The sequence below is a fragment of the Monodelphis domestica genome, chromosome 7 (assembly GCF_027887165.1).
Source record: "Monodelphis domestica isolate mMonDom1 chromosome 7, mMonDom1.pri, whole genome shotgun sequence".
NCBI lineage: Eukaryota > Metazoa > Chordata > Mammalia > Didelphimorphia > Didelphidae > Monodelphis > Monodelphis domestica.
In genome coordinates this window covers 189,883,249-189,899,520 of record NC_077233.1, presented here as the reverse complement: position 1 = coordinate 189,899,520, position 16,272 = coordinate 189,883,249, and the positions used below count along the sequence as shown (strand labels likewise).

At 38.9% G+C, this 16,272-nt stretch overlaps 1 long non-coding RNA gene across 2 annotated transcripts; it reads left to right on the top strand.

Moving 5' to 3' along the window:
• The first annotated feature begins 1,578 nt into the window (after window positions 1-1,578).
• Window positions 1,579-9,393, top strand: LOC103099896 (uncharacterized). Of its 2 annotated transcripts, XR_470043.3 has the most exons (4): window positions 1,579-1,694; window positions 5,721-5,937; window positions 6,896-7,031; window positions 9,087-9,393. It is a non-coding gene; the product is annotated as an uncharacterized LOC103099896 (long non-coding RNA). The 2 variants fall into 2 exon arrangements; XR_008913637.1 differs by lacking the exon at window positions 6,896-7,031.
• The last annotated feature ends 6,879 nt before the right edge of the window (window positions 9,394-16,272 follow it).

Genomic DNA, 16,272 nt, shown 5'->3' with positions numbered 1-16,272 from the left:
GAAAACAATTTGGAACTTCAGAAAATGTATGTAGAATATTATTACATGTAATTGAGAAAATAAAATATCATTATAAAAGAAAAATAAACTATAAAAGTTGACTACAAAAAACAGCAACAACAACAGGAACAGGAAAAGCTAGGTGGACATTTCCTACCTGTGTGGCCCTGAGCAATTCATTCAACCCCAATTGCCTAGCCCCTACCACTCTTATGCCTTAGAACTGATACTTAGTATTGATTCTATTACAGAAGGTAAGAGATTTTTTTTTTTTTGGGCACTCAACAAACATTTATTCCACTGGGTGCCCACAACATTCAAGGCCCTGGGCTGGGGACTGAGGATCCAAAAGCAAAAAGGAAGCATGTTTCTGCCCTCCGGGGCCCTTCCTGACTCCCCTTTGCCACCCCCAGGGGTGGCGAGATTTTTTAAAATATAAAATATTTATATATATATATATATAGTCAACTTTCAAACTGTAGAATTTTTTCTTTTTAAAAATTATTTTTAAAATTCTGAACTTAACAAGAACCAAATAAAGTAAACATTTCCAAATACAAAGAAGAACAAAAAAATACAATTATATTTGAAACTGGAATCTCTATTATGCACAACTCACTTTTCCTTTTGGGTCTAAAATAAATTCAACATGTAACTTAAAAAAAAAAAGAATGACTTGTATGTGTTTACCTCCAGAGAAAGAATTGATAAATAGAAATAAGTAAGACAGTTTTATATCTCTTTTTTTTTTTGGCAGATGATGCCTTCTCTAATAGAGGAGTTAACTAGTAACATACAAGCTGATTAGTTAATTTTTTAAAGCAATACCAAATAAATTCAAAGTAACTATAAGGAAAGCAGGAGGAGAGAAATCAAGAAAGACTTCGTGTAAGAGGTGGCAATTGAATTGAGCTCTGAAGATGACTACGGGGTAGAGGTGATGGGAGAGGGATTTTCAAGCCTGGGAGTATAAACCTAAAAAAAAGCATGGAAATACATAGGAATGAGGATGTTGTGGATGAGGTTCCAAGTAAGCTAGTTTTGCTGGAATACATATCATGTAAAGGGATGTAATAGTTATATGTGAATGCCAAAAGATGGGCATTGGTGTAATGAAGTATATTCCAAGATTATGGATCAATAGCAAAGGGTGAGATAATATTATGGTGTGTTCCTAAAAAAAAAAAATCTCTTCACTAAGAGGAAAGAAATCTTTCACACAAGACTGAGGAGGTTAGAGAAAATAGCAAGGAAATACAGTGGTGAGATCAATAGATGAGCAGGCCAAGGTTGCTGTTCAACTTCCCCATTTGTTAATGACACACTGTCCAAAGACCAAAGTGCTCCAAAGCAAAGTCAGGGCAGAAGGAGTGGGAATGGAAGGATTTTTTTTCTAATGCATAAGTGACCATTTCTTTTTTTTTTCCTCATCCTAATTAGACAACCTTATGGCAGCAACCCATGTGATAATTCAAACATATTGCCCAAAGGAAAAACAAGAAAGCATATTGTGACACGTTCCCTCTGTCCTCAAGGCCCTGAAGCCAAATGGGATTTCAGACATCCCCAAGTCTTCAAATTATCACAGCAGAGCAACAGTGTGTGATACTGAAAGCTAGCAAACCATCTGGGTGGCTAACTGGTAGTGGTAACAGGATGGGAGGAAATGAATTCCCCAGGAGAGGAAGCAAATGGTAAGTAATAGATCAGCTGGAGGCCTTCCTTCAAGTAGTTTCCAAGAGAATTTGAAAAAACAGTGAGAGTAGAGGAAGAAAACAGCAGCTCTCGGACTGAGACAAAGAGAGAGATTTGATTGTGTCAATTCAGTCTAGTAAACATTATGTCCAATATATTTGTGGGTCATCCTGTGTCAGGTACTGGGAATACAATGATGGGTAAAATATTGAAAGACCTGCCGCTCAAAGATTTTATAATAGGACTAGAAAGACAGGACATTTTTATGAATGAGATGGGGATTGGAGCTGGGATTCTTTTTTAAATCCTCACCTTCCATTTTAGAATCAATTCTGTGTTGGTTCTAAGGCAGAAGAGCAATAAGGGCTAGGCAATGTAGTGTTGAGTTCGGATTTGAACCCAGAACCATCCATCTTTAGGCTTGGCTCTCAGTTGACTGAGCCACTAAGCTCAGGTGAGGGTGCCCCTCACCCAGGGGATTTTATTGATAGAGGGAATTCCTGGGTAAGGAAACTTTCCACCAATTCAGGCAGCTTATAGCCTTTCAAAGTTGCCAAAATAAAACACAATAATCACATACATGCCCAAGAATGTAGAAATTAATTCTGGCTAAGGGATCAGAAAAGACATCATGGAAAGGGTGATGTTTGAGCAGTGCCTTGAAGCCCGAGAAGGATTTCAATAGATTATTGGTCCATAGAGAGCTAGAAGGGATTTCAGTGGCCATCTAGTGCAAGTCTTCATTCTTAAAATGAGGAAACTGAGGCCCAGTTATATGCTTCTTGTTGTTTGGTTGTGCCCAATTCTTTATGACCCCACTTGGGTGTTTCTTGGCAAAGATACTACAGTGGTTTGCCATTTTACAGATGAGGAAACTGAGGCAAAGTTAAGTGACTTGTCCAGGGACACACAGCTAGTGGCTGAGTCTGGCTTTGAATTAAGGTCTTCCTGACTCCAGCCTGAAGCTCTAGACATTCTGGCACCTAGCTGCCCTACTTTAGGCATACATGATGTCGCTAAGGTCACACAAGAAGCAAGGATTCAAACTTGGGCAGTACTTCTCCATTTCCCCATCCTCTGTCTCTTTAAGGAATCAAGCAGCTTTTCACTAAAACAGCCTGTAGTGGTCCTGAGGTGCTTTCTCAAGTCTCTTGGGGCATGGCTATGCAAATAGTACACTTATTACTATAATCGAATATTACTGTGCTATAAGAAAGAATGACTATGAGGAATTCAGAGAAAAATGCCAAAACTTGGACGCACAATACCAACAATGGAAACAGAAAGACCCCCAAACACAAAACCATGGAAAACAAACGCTGCAAAATTACAAAGAATAAGCGTTGCCCCAGAGCAGAGATATGAGAGGCCATCTCTCCTTCAGCCGCCCCATCTCCTTTGCAGAGACAGAGCTCCTGCATGGATATTATATTGCCTGAGATGGCAAATTTGTTTTACATTGATCAATCTTGCTTTAAAAAATTTCTCTTCTTCTTTTCATGTTTTTTTCCTAAAAATATTCTTTGTTAAAAGAGATGGAACTCTGACGGAAGAGTCAGAGAGAAATCTAGGTGATAAGAAAACAAATTGTGTCCAAAGCTTTTTTTAAGGAAAGAGTGGCTTCTCTCTCGCTCTTTGCACCTGGAGAGATATTATAATGGAAAGACAGGGCCAGGCTTTGTTGGGGGATTTTAACGGGCTGCCTAGTGTCTCAGCCACCTCTGGCCTCTCCGGGATGGGAAGTGCTCTGGATGGAGTGTGATGTCTCTTTAACACTTCCCAGGTCCCTCTCCAGGACTGCTTTCAAGTGAGCATGCCTGCTCCGCTGGCAGCCCAGGGCAGAGCGGACGGACTTCTCGCAGACTAGCTTTGTCTGGAGGAGACTAGATAAGTTTCCTACAACCCAGTGGGGCAGTTGCCCCCAGCAGCCCAATTAGAAAGCCACCTCTAGCCTTTGAGCGTCCGGATTACCTTAATTTGGTGCTCGCTTAATTAGCACTCCTCACTTATTGCTCGTCTCTGGGGCTGGACAGAAAGACTGAAGAGGGGCTGGGGGGCTGGGCAAGTGCCGATTCCCCTTTTCTAAATCTCCTTCCTTCCAGCCGAGGCAGAAAGTAAAGCAGAGACTGTTGCTTGTCATCTGGCCATAACCAGGGTGTTTCTCATTTCCTTTCTTGCTCTTTTATTGCCATTCTCATGAAAGCATTTTCTTGTCAAATAAATTGCCTCTATCCCCCTTAATTAGACTCTTTCTGCTTCTCCGGGGCTGTCTCTTAAGGGCCATTTCTGCACTGTGGTCTGTGAGTACTTGGTGAGCAAAGCCCTCCCCCCATCTGCGATGCTGATGGGCTGAAGCACGCACGAAGGAGGAAATGAGAGAGGCATTTAGTGCCCAGAGCCCATGTAGTGGTTTTTACTACAAGGGACCATCTTCTCACCCTATAAATTGGGGAATGGAAAGCAAGCCTTTAACCAGGGGAAATCCCTTGTTTTCTGTCTCCTCCGTGTATGTATGGAACGACTGTGGGTTTGCAATTCAACAAGAAAACAATTTGCCCTTCATTCCCAGCCTTGCTGTAATGGCTCTTGGGAGAATTGTGGTGTGAACTTCGGTGTTGTGCCACTTTCCAGCCCTCCCACACATCCATGCTCAGTTTGGAGTACAGCATTCCCTCTGGATGGAGGTCACTCTTGGAAGCAGATGCCCCTTTTGTTGGCTGGCTTTTACTGAATTTCCATGTGCTTTCTTCCTCTTACCCACTCAGAGTGGGCTGTTCATTCCCCAAGGCTCCGTCCTTGGCCCTCTGCTCTTCCTTCTCTAGCTATGTTCTTTCCCACCAGGAACAGATACAGTCTCAGGGTTTAATCCATCGCACATCTAGAGAGGATCCTCCAACGGAGCCCTTCAAGGTTGCTCTCTCATTTAGTCTGCAGTCGCATTTCTGCAAAGGGCTTTATAAAACCTCTACTTCTATCAGATTATTTTAATTGATGGGAGGGAGAGTGGAAAATTAGGGAGAGGGCATAGGAAAGGAAGGAGACAAGAGGGGAAAGGGAGAAACAAGAATGAAACATTTTTAAAATTCACAGAGGAAAATGGAGTTTCAAAGTGAAATACAAATAAGTGGGACAATTTGGGAATGAGCATGCTGACTTTACTGTGCACTTTTTAAAGTGAGCTATACATAATAGGTATTTGGGTTTGTATATACCTTGCTTATTTCTGTTCTTTTTTCATGTTTGTCAAGTTCAAAATTATACTTAAAAAATTAAACAAGTCACAATTAACATATCTCTTTCTCCCACTAAATCTATTAGCATTTTTGTTTCTATCCAAGGTACCAATTCTGTCAAGCTCAAAAATCTTGATTTTTTAAAAAAATCTCTTCTATCTTTGATTCCTTATAGCTAACTAGTGAGAAACAATGTGGTAGATAATACATAGCGAGCCAGGCCCTAAGACTTTGGTTCAAGACTTACCTCTTGCACATAGTGACTGTGTGACTCTACACGTCACCTAACCATTTAAGTTCACCAGACAATTTTGTAACACTAAATTGCAAAGGACATATTGGTCTACTTTGGGAGAGAGAGAGTTTTTGTCATTGGGACTTTCCTATTGTAAGAGAAGGTTTGACATCTTGGAGAGAAATGAACTGGAGAGAGAGCTGCTATTACACAATGTTGATGATTATCCTGGGTCTGATATTTTTTTACTCAAACTTGCAAGCCAATCCTATTGATTTTTTCAGTTAATTCCCTCTCCCTTCTCACTGCCTTTCAACACTGTTGTGATCAGCAAACCTTCAGCCCAGGACCTAAGGTTGTGGTGAAATTGAGGGTCCCCCATGAACTGAGTTCCAAGAGGGGTCAGTGCCTAGTTTCAGCTAACTGTCATTCTGCTAGTGCTGGTGGCATGTGGGACCACAAGAACAAAGGCTATTTAAGAAAGAAGGGCTATTAACCAGAACCAGTATATTAAATTATGTGCTTCTTTGTCATGTCTTTTGACTATGATTTCACAGATTTCAAGTAAGCCCCAGATGAGTCTTTGGAACATGGGAAAGGTATTGGCTGGATTTCACTAGGAAAAGAATCTGTTACATCAGTATATCTGTGTATTTCCCTGCATGATGAACCATGGGGAAGCAGCAAAGGGAAGGCAACAAAGAAGACAGCCAGTGTGTGTCTATGGAAAGAAGCCTAGTACCTTGTGTCACTACTTCAAACCATTCTTGCATGGTAAGAGGTCAGCAACATGGTAATGGTGGAATTTGTGATGAGAAGGTTTTTCAAAACATCTTTGACTGAATTTCTGACACATTAGTTGTAACACTCTTCTGCATCATCCTAAAGTACTCTGAAAGAATCAAGACAAAAGTTCTACATGAAAAATTGTTTTTTTCTTTTCCTGCACTATAAGGTCCCAGTATAATGAGTTCATAGACTTCCAGATCAAATTTAGGAACAGCAACCCTGACCACAAGAGTGATATTTCAGTTATGTCACAGTAGCTATCTCTTTGACACCACAAGTTGCAGTCCTCATCTAAGCCACAATATATTTCTGCCCATTTCTAAAGGGAAGTGGGAGCAGACTCTGGCCTTTGTTGGCCAAGATAAGGTGACTCTTACAATGCAATCTTAGGTCCCTGCAGAAGACCAGACACAAGTGGCCTTTGGAATACAACAATTAGGAGATGCCACTCTAGAAAGACTCCCCTGAAGAGTTATCTATGGCTTGTGACAAGGCTGCTGGCCATTTGGGGATACTCTTATCCAAATCAAGTGACAGTTCTAATTATTAGGGGAGGAGAAAGAAGAGGAGATGCTCATTGCTAACTTCTATTTAGATTTCTGACAACTGAGAGTCATCCTAGGCTAGGGAGAAACAATATTGATTGTACTTAGTGAGGCAGAAGAGGATAGTGGTTATTTTGTAGAGGATGTAGGTTCAAATCCTATCTCTGACTAGTTATATGACCATGGATAATATCTCTGAGTCTCAGTTTCCTCATCTATAAAATGGGAATACTAATACCTATAGTATCCATCTCACACTGTTATATCAGCATTATATAAATGTAAGCTTCTCTTATTAATTTTTGGGAAAGACTTAAGTGAAAACTCATTAAGATATTCCATGCCTGGAGATTTGGCATCCATGATTAATATGATTATTCAACTGAATGACCATCTAGGTGAAAAGAGATTAGACTTGTGGCCAGAAAGGATACATACATTGAACCACTCAGAGAGCAGGAAAGAACCTGAACCCATGTAACTGGGGAAGAATCAGAGGCTACAGCAATAAGGAATAACAGGACAAGGACCAAGGTAAATCTGATCACCAAGCCCTTAGTGCTTTTTTAGTGGAAAATATCTCAGAGATCCCTTAGAAAGGAAAGAAAGCTCTAAGACTGGTCAAGGAAATGCTAACTAACCATAAGGCAGAGCCATATGGACCACCAAGACTGGTGCTTCCAAGGTGTTACCTAACTGAATGGTATAAGCAGCAAGTCAAAGAGGCCCACCAGTGGGAAGGTGAAAAGTCTCAGGGATAGAGCAAATGCTTCTCTACAAATTTACTTAAAGGACCAGCTGTGGGGAAGATCAGATGTATTCAAGTCCCAATTAATTCTGGGGTCTTGAAAATTATATGGCCTAAAACTTAACAGTAAAATTAGGTATACCACTACAGAAAATCATCCTGCGGCAAATGGTTACAGGTGAAGAGTGACCTCTTGAAAGATTTCTGTAACCAGTGCAGATGGAGGTGCCAAGAACTGAACTGATGAGAGGGTTTCCTTCTCTTGAAGTCCCTCTTTTCTAAATTATACCTGTCTCCTCAAGCCCCAAGGACCTGTGAGATCATGGCCAATGAGATAGCCCCCTCCCATTCCTCAAGGAGAGGGAAGAGTTGAAATCTCACTTGAGGCAGGAAATGTGCTCCTTTGCCTAATGTTTTTTAATTTTACTTTGTATTTGCCCACAAACCAAATCTAATCCTTCTGAAATCTGACAGCTCTTCAAATATTTGAAGATAGAGAACATGATCCCCTGAATCTATCCAAGCTGGACAATTCCAGTTCTTCTAATAAGTATTCATTTTTTTAACACTTACCTTCTGTCTTAGAATCAATACTAAGTATTTGTTCCAAGGTAGAAGAGTAATAAGAGGTAGGCAATAAGAGGTAGGCAACAACTAGAAAGTGGCTGTGGTCAGATTTGAATCCAGGATCTCTCATTTCTAGGCTTGGCTCTCTATCCACTGTGCCACCAGCTGCCCCCCCCAACCAATATTCTTATAGATCTTGGGGACCTTTGCCATTCTGATGGCCCTCCTTTGTATTCTCTCTAATTTATCAATTCCCTTCCTAAAATGTGGTACCAAAAACCAAGCACAATCATCCAGACATGGTCTAACCACATAGTTACATAGATTATCATTTCCCTACTCCTAAACACTGTCAGAAAAGCATTAGCTTTTCTGGCTTCCGTGTCATATTTCTGGTTCATATTGACCTTGCAGCTCCCCTAAACCCCCAAATTTCATCCAGATCAACTGTCACCTGTCCATGCTATCTTATCATACTGAGGAATTTGCAACCTCTTTATCTCTATTTTGTCTTATTAGATTCCACACAATTTTCTAGTTTGCTGAAGTAATTGTGGGTCCTGGACTCACATCCAACACATTTCTTATCCCGTCCAGCTTTTTATCATCTGAAAATCTGATCACTGGGTCCTGTATGCCTAGATAACAAAATAGAACAATAGAGAGATGGTTGTATTGATAGATAGAGCATTGATTAAGCACTATTCTAAGAGCTAGGGATACAAATACAAGCAAATAAAATAGTCCCTGCCCTCAAGAAGCTTACATTCCAACGGAAGAAAATCACAAAGGAAGGGGAACTAGAAAGCAAGGAATGGGGTCTGGGGAAGGGGGTTGTCAGGATGGGAGATGGAAAAGGCTCATAAATGTAGTCTAATTCTGGATCTAGGCAAGATAAAGCCAAAGCTGTCCCTTCAGAGCCCAGGGTGGTTCCAGTGGGAGAGTCCAAGTTTCCAGTTTGAAGGAGAAGGAGAAGGAAATAATGGTCCAAGTGGTTATAGTATGGCCATGCCATTAAATAAATCCCTGGAGCATTCTGCTACAGACAACTCCCTCCGTTTTGCCATCAAGCTATTAATAACCTTTTGATAGCTATAATGCACAGTATTACAGAATAAGAGCTGGACAAGATCCAAAGGGAACCTCTCTGGTCATCTATAAAAGGGTCAGAGTTAGACTAGGTAGTTGCTGAGGCTCCTCCCAAGGCTGATATTCTTGGAGTCTATGAAGCTTTTTGCTAAATGTCACATTAGCATTCTCTGACCTTCTTACAGCTATGAAGCTACTGTGAGCCTGCTGTGACCATTGTGACAGAGGAGGAACAGGAAAAAGCCACTTAAAGTACCGGAGAGGCCCAAAATACCAAGAAGGCAATCAGAACATGCACAACATGCAGAGATGGAAAGCAATTAAATGTTGAAGCAAAAAAAGACACTGAGCTATTTGAACCAAGGAAAGGAAAATCCCCTACTGCAGATTTAGAGGCCCCACAAAGCTTGGCTGAGAGCCAAGGAGAGCCAAAGCAAGATTCAAATAAAAAGGGAAGCACAAATTGAGATTTTTCTAAAATTTCCAGTTTATCAGAGCTGAAAGAGACCTTACAAAGTCATCTAGCCCAAGTCTTTTCATTTTGCAAAATAGGAAATGAGAACCAGAGATATAAAGTGATTTGCCAAAGGTCACATAATTACCAACTACTGGAGGAAGGGGAAAGAGGCTGAACCTATGGTTTCATTAATGTAGGAAACTCCTGAATGAGGAAACTCTCCACTAAGCTGGTTGGCACCTTCTCTAAACTTAAAGGAAATACTACAAGCATAGAAAGATTTAGTAACTTGCCCGAGAAAACACAGATTATTATATGCCAGTGGTAGGTCTTGAACTTAGATCTTCCTGTCCCCAAGACCAGCTCTTCATTCCCTATGTTACTGTTGAGTTGTCTCAGGTGTGTCTGATTCTTCATGATCCCGTTTGGAGATTTCCCACCAAAGATCCTGGAGTGGTTTGCCATCAAATATGACCTCAGACATCTCCTAGTTCTGTAACCCTGGGCAACTTATTCTGATTGCCTAGCCCTTGCCCCTCTTTTCTGTCTTAAGGCTAATACTAAGACAGAAGGTAAAAGTTTTTAAAAAATAAAATAAAATATAGAATACAGAAAATACAGAAATAATGGATTCTCAACTATTATTGGGCATACCATTCAAAAGCTAGTGTCTTATAAATCTGATAAAGCAGATACAACAGAAAAAAGAATAGTAGAAAAGGTCTAATATATATATAATAATAATAATATTATTATAATAATATTCCAGAAGGGAATCAGCAATAACATCCATAGTCTAAGATTCTGTATATAAATGCACAAAGATGATTTTTTAAATGGCATAACTAGAAATCCTAGTGCAAGAAGGCAAATTTGAACTCATCTGTATCAATGAGATTTGGTGGGTTCACAACTGAAATATGACTCTTTTTTTTTTAAACCCTCACCTTCCATCTTGGAGTCAATACTGTGTATCGGTTCCAAGGCAGAAGAGTGGTAAGAGCTAGGCAATGGGGGTCAAGTGACTTGCCCAGGGTCACACAGCTGGGAAGTACCTGAGAAATATGACTCTTAAAGGAAACACCTTATTCAAAAGGAGGAAAATAGATTAAAAGAGGCAGTCGAGTAGCACTGGATGTGCATTTGTGAATTATACTCAAATGACTGCAATTCCTGAATATAGCAAGCCACAAGTGTTTTCCCCTCCATATCTGTTAAGGTACCACAGGAATAGTACAGGGGCATAAGTAGACCAAGAAGGCATTTAAAAGAAGAACCATATGTCAGTGAGTGGAAGTTGCTTTGCCTATAAGATAGAAGATGGGAAGGGAAGGAAAGAAGGATTAATATAGTGTTTGCCATGAATTAGATTCTATGCCAAGCACTTTTACAAAAATGTATTAAAATGATGTCAGTCATTCCTTATAAAAACCCTGCAAGGCAGGAACTGTCATTATTCTCACCTTAGAGTTGAGGAAACTGAGGCAAACATAAGTTAAATGACTTGTCCAGGGCCATACACAGTAAGTATTTAAGGTCAGATTTGCACTGAGGTTCTTCCTGACCAATGCTCTCTCCACTGTCTCGGATACAGAACCCTGGAGTTGGTAGAGACTTTCCACTAAGGCTATCTTACCAATCTCTGCCCTCAAGGACTACAGAGAAATGTGATAGGACTAGGTAGGAGACACCCCTCTATTTGGTTACTCGAGTTTGGAACCTGCAAAAGCTGTAGAAGATGCCATGGCCAACAGGTCACGAACGAGAAGACTCCTGAGACATGGCACAGAAGGTGAGATCACAGAGTTTGTGGTTATCCAGACCATGGGATAGTCCTGGGTCATGTCAGAAACCTCTAAAGGGATCTTTAATGACTTTGGACTCTGGAATTTGTTTGGCAATCAACCAGGAAGCAGCATCAGGAGTCAGAGTGCAATGATCAAGGATGTGCTGAAGATAGCTGGTACTAACCCAGAAAAGCTCATTGTGTGAGCATCTCTATCTCAGAGCCTAGCAAAGGTTCTACAAATCATAGTTTTTATTTATTGTTTTCTTGATTGTCTAGGCTTAAGAAAATAATGGATAAAATGGTAATATGCAGACTAAACTTAAAAAGGTATCACAGAATCATTTTGTGGGGGACAGAAAAGACAGTTGTTAAATATTTACAATACACCACTGAGAAACTATGTACATTCTATGACATGAGAAGCAGCGTGGCATAGTAGAAGATAAAGGGTTGGCCTGAGGGGAGTGAATAAGAAGTCACTGAGGAAATAAAAGTTCAAGCTTCCAAACATATCAAAGGGTTACTTGAGATGAATAATTATGAGGAAACTCCTTCCATCAGTCTTTGACTTTGACTATTTCTGGTTAGCATTTTCTAGGTCTTTAGTTAAGGGCCTTAAGGCACAGGTAGAGGTGGTCCAGCTTCCCAGACATGCGAGGCTAGGTTTAAACAATGCAGTAAAGTTTTCTCATAATTGAATGAAGTTTTCTCTCAAGACAGAATTGGAATAGACCCATAGTGATTAGAAAGGAAATTGAGTTAGACTCAGAATTAGACCAGAAAACAACATGGAAGTATGTTTTGCATGATAATACATGTATAATCCAGATCAAATTGCATGCCAGCTCTAGGAAGGGGGAGGAAGGAAGACAATTTGGATCATACAACTTTGGAAAGCTTATGTGGAAATTTGTTATTCCATGGAATTGATAAAATGAAAATACCTTTCCCAGAATTGAATGATAAGACAAAGTCAATGGAGACCTCAAGGTCATTTTTCGTGCTCTAGGGAATTCTCTAAGTTGTAAAGAAGGTGCCAGCCTAGAATGATAAAGAGACTCTGACACTTGCAAATTTCTTACGCCACTGAAATCATAGCTCATCCATATCCCTATCTTATGACTGTGATATCACAGGAAAATAACTGATTGCTCTCCTCTGGTAATGTTCTCTGGAAGCATTCACTCTTGGTGAAAAGGAAGTTGTGAACTGAATTAAGAGCTCAGACTTCACTAGTAGGGATGAATGTTCAGCCTTTTGGGAGTTTTAATTCTCATCTTTTCAGTGCCAATATCATACAGCAAATGTTTTCTAAATGGTAATGCGAATGACTTTTCCTTTTGGATAATACAAAGTTGGAAAGGAAATGAGAATTCTAATCGGTAACAGGGGAAAACAAAAGCCAATCATGACATACATATTAAAAATTGTATGATAATGGTTTTTCATTTTAAACTGTAAACTGAACTAAGAAAGGAACATGGGCTAAATCACTAGGAGGCAAGGTCCAGACAAGCCCATTTGGGAGGCACCAGGGCTTTGGTTCTCACATGCCTATCTTTCTTTCATTTACGGAACAAGTAGAATAGTCCAGAGAAAGATTTCCTAAACCTGACTACTCTCACCCCCTTTATAAGTGGGGATTCCTGACCCTTTTTACATATGGGGGAGAGAGAGAGAGAGAGAGAGAGAGAGAGAGAGAGAGAGAGAGAGAGAGAGAGAGAGGAAGGAAGGAAGGAAGGAAGGAAGGAAGGAAGGAAGGAAGAAAGAAAGAAAGAAAGAAAGAAAGAAAGAAAGAAAGAAAGAAAGAAAGAAAGAAAGAAAGAAAGAAAGAAAGAAAGAAAGAAAGAAAGAAAGAAAGAAAGAAAGAAAGAAAGAAAGAAAGAAAGAAAGAAAGAAAGAAAGAAAGAAAGAAAGAAAGAAAGAAGGAAGGAAGGAAGGAAGGAAGGAAGGAAGGAAGGAAGGAAGGAAGGAAGGAAGGAAGAAGAGAAGAAAGAAAGAAAGAAAGAAAGAAAGAAAGAAAGAAAGAAAGAAAGAAAGAAAGAAAGAAAGAAAGAAAGAAAGAAAGAAAGAAAGAAAGAAAGAAAGAAAGAAAGAAAGGAAGGAAGAAAGAAAGGAAGAAAGAAAGGAAGGAAGGAAGGAAGAAAGAAAGAAAGAAAGAAAGAAAGAAAGAAAGAAAGAAAGAAAGAAAGAAAGAAAGAAAGAAAGAAAGAAAGAAAGAAAGAAAGAAAGAAAGAAAGAAAGAAAGAAAGAAAGAAAGAAAGAAAGAAAGAAAGAAAGAAAGAAAGAAAGAAAGAAAGAAAGAAAGAAAGAAAGAAAGAAAGAAAGAAAGAAAGAAAGAAAGAAAGAAAGAAAGAAAGAAAGAAAGAAAGAAAGAAAGAAAGAAAGAAAGAAAGAAAGAAAGAAAGAAAGAAAGAAAGAAAGAAAGAAAGAAAGATAACAAGGAAGAATGAAAGATAGCAAGGAAGAATGAAAATGAAAGACAGAAAGAGAAGCAAGAGAGAGAACTGAACAGAGAAAGAAAAACGTAGAATATAGACTTTTCCAATATTTGCAGTAACATTGCAATTACATGAGCTTTTAGTCAGTCTGATTTGTTTATACCCTAGAAAATGTGATCGCATAAAGGAAATGCATTTGACCTTTATATTATACATTTTTTTTAGTAGTAGCTGGTAGTAATAATAGTAAGATGCTTTCAGAAAAACCTGGAAAGACTTATAAGAACTAATGAAAAATGAACTGAGCAGATCCAGAAGATCATGAACAGGGTAAAAAAAATATTATACAATGATCAACTGTGAATGTAGTAGCTGTTCTCAGGTATACAATAATCTAAAACAATTTGAAGGACTTTTGATGGAAAATGCTATCCACCTCCAGAGAGTAACCTGATAAAGTCTGAATGCAGATCTAGCATATTTTCCTTTATTTCCTTCTTTTTGTGATTTCTTTATCTGTTCTCTTTTGCAACATAGCTAATATGTTTTGCATGATTGCACATGTTTAATCTATAATCTCAATGAGAGGGAGGGAGGAATGTGGAACTCAAAAATTATTTTTAAAAGAAAGCTAAAAATTATTTTTAAGTGTAATTGAGAAAATAAAATAAAAACATTCTTTAAAAAAATGAAGCCCGATCTCTAATGAATAGATCACATTGAAAGGGAAAGACTCAAAGTCCTTCAGCTCTTCTTTCTTTCCTTACTTTTTTCTTTTTCTCATCTCCTTTAACCTTCCCATTTTTCCTCACTTCTCTAGGGTATGACATGAATCATTGAAGGGAAAGAAGGGAACAATGGTCCTTCTGTATCATCCCCAAGGAAGAATGAGAAAAAGACAAAGCCTCTAGAAAAGAGAGGAAGGTTGTGAAATGAATTCATTCTTCATTCTGGAAGAACTGGAGAAAATGCAGTGTGTGAGGTGATCCAGAGGCTAGACAGATATGAGTCAGCTAGGGAAATAAAAGGAAAGGGATGACTAAGCAGGGCAATCCTGAAAATTGTTTGCTCTCTTGTGATTCTCTCTTGTGTCACCATAGATATTTAAAAGTGATGGACTGAATTCCAATACAACACTTATAAATGGTGAATTTCCATTTTGAAAATTACTACTTCTGAAGCCACAGAAGAAAGCTTGGAAAAAGTACAAACCAAGTCACAAAAATATTTCACTCCCCCCACTCAAAAAAAAAGCTCATCACATCCTAGGGGGGGAAAAGCCCATCAGGCTACCCCTCCCTACTATGGTGTCATCAAGTTTTATGTAATTATTGGAACAGAAAACCACTGGGAGAAAGTGAATAGACTACGCCCTCACTAACAGATGAGTTTACTTGGGCTGGGTTCTTATCCCATTTTTGCCACTAACTGGTTGCATGACTTTGAACAAACCATCTAATTTCTCTAAATCTGTTTTCCTATCTTTTAAATGGCAGTTTCATCTTCCAGCTCTAACAAATTCCAAGTCTAACACCATCTCTCACACAATTAAAAAACAAAGCAGTGTCTTTCATCCTTTTTTATGAACTTAGGGAATACAGTTGGATTCAGCTAGAACCCCAGAGCAACTCTATTCATACCTAAAAGACTCCAGAAAAGAAATGAAATTATAGAAAAGGAGAAAGAATGCATGCAAAAGGAAATAGACTGGACTGTGTTAATTTTTTTTTCATATATCGTATCCCCCAAAAGAGAGTCTGTGTGGATATAATGGATGGAAAATCAGCCTTGGAGTCAGGAAAATCTATTTGGCATCTCACAGCTAGTGAGACCATGAGTAAATCATTTATCCTCTTGGTTCCCCTGAGAACTAAGACTATAAGTTATAAACAAATTATCTATAAGTATAAGCAAGGGAATTTCTTGAATTCATGAACCCAAATATACCTTCCCTTTTTCTCCCACAATGTCTGGGTTGAATGGAGTTTTTGAGAGCAGAAATTGTCATTTTTGTCCCTAACAAAATTACTAAAATTGTTTAGGAAAGAGAAGGCATTGAAAGATGGTATGGGCCTAGGATTTGAAAAAAGTATGTAACCTGGGAATCACTCCTTTCTTTCCCTAAGCTGGGACTAACTCACTTACCTTTCCTGCACTCATTTTGCAAGTGACATCTGCTGAAGAACAGGCATGTGACTACAACTCTCTCTCTCAGAGTCCTATACCCCCTTTACTCATCAGTATTGTTCCTCAATCCCCACTGATATTCTTTTTTTTTTTAACCCTTACCTTCTATCTTAGAATCAATACTGTGTATTTCTTTCAAAAACAATCTGCACCAAATATTATCTACTAGGCAAAACCATTTTTCTTCTATCCATTGAAACCCTTTCAGGAGACACACAAGGTTAAAATTTTTTCATAAAACTACTAAGAAGCCTTTACCTATTAAATACTCTTCCTTTTTCTAACCCCTTATCTATGTGAAGCCAGATTTTCTTCATCTGCTTAAAACAAAGTATTTCACAACAAATTAAACACCGGTGAGTGCTATCTTCTATTAAGTCATGCATTAAAGACATTTGTAAATGTATGTTAAACAATGCCACTCTTCTCACTAATTTTTTTGAAAATATCTTTCATAAAAATGTTTTTGTTAGTATATATTGAGATTATTATTTTTG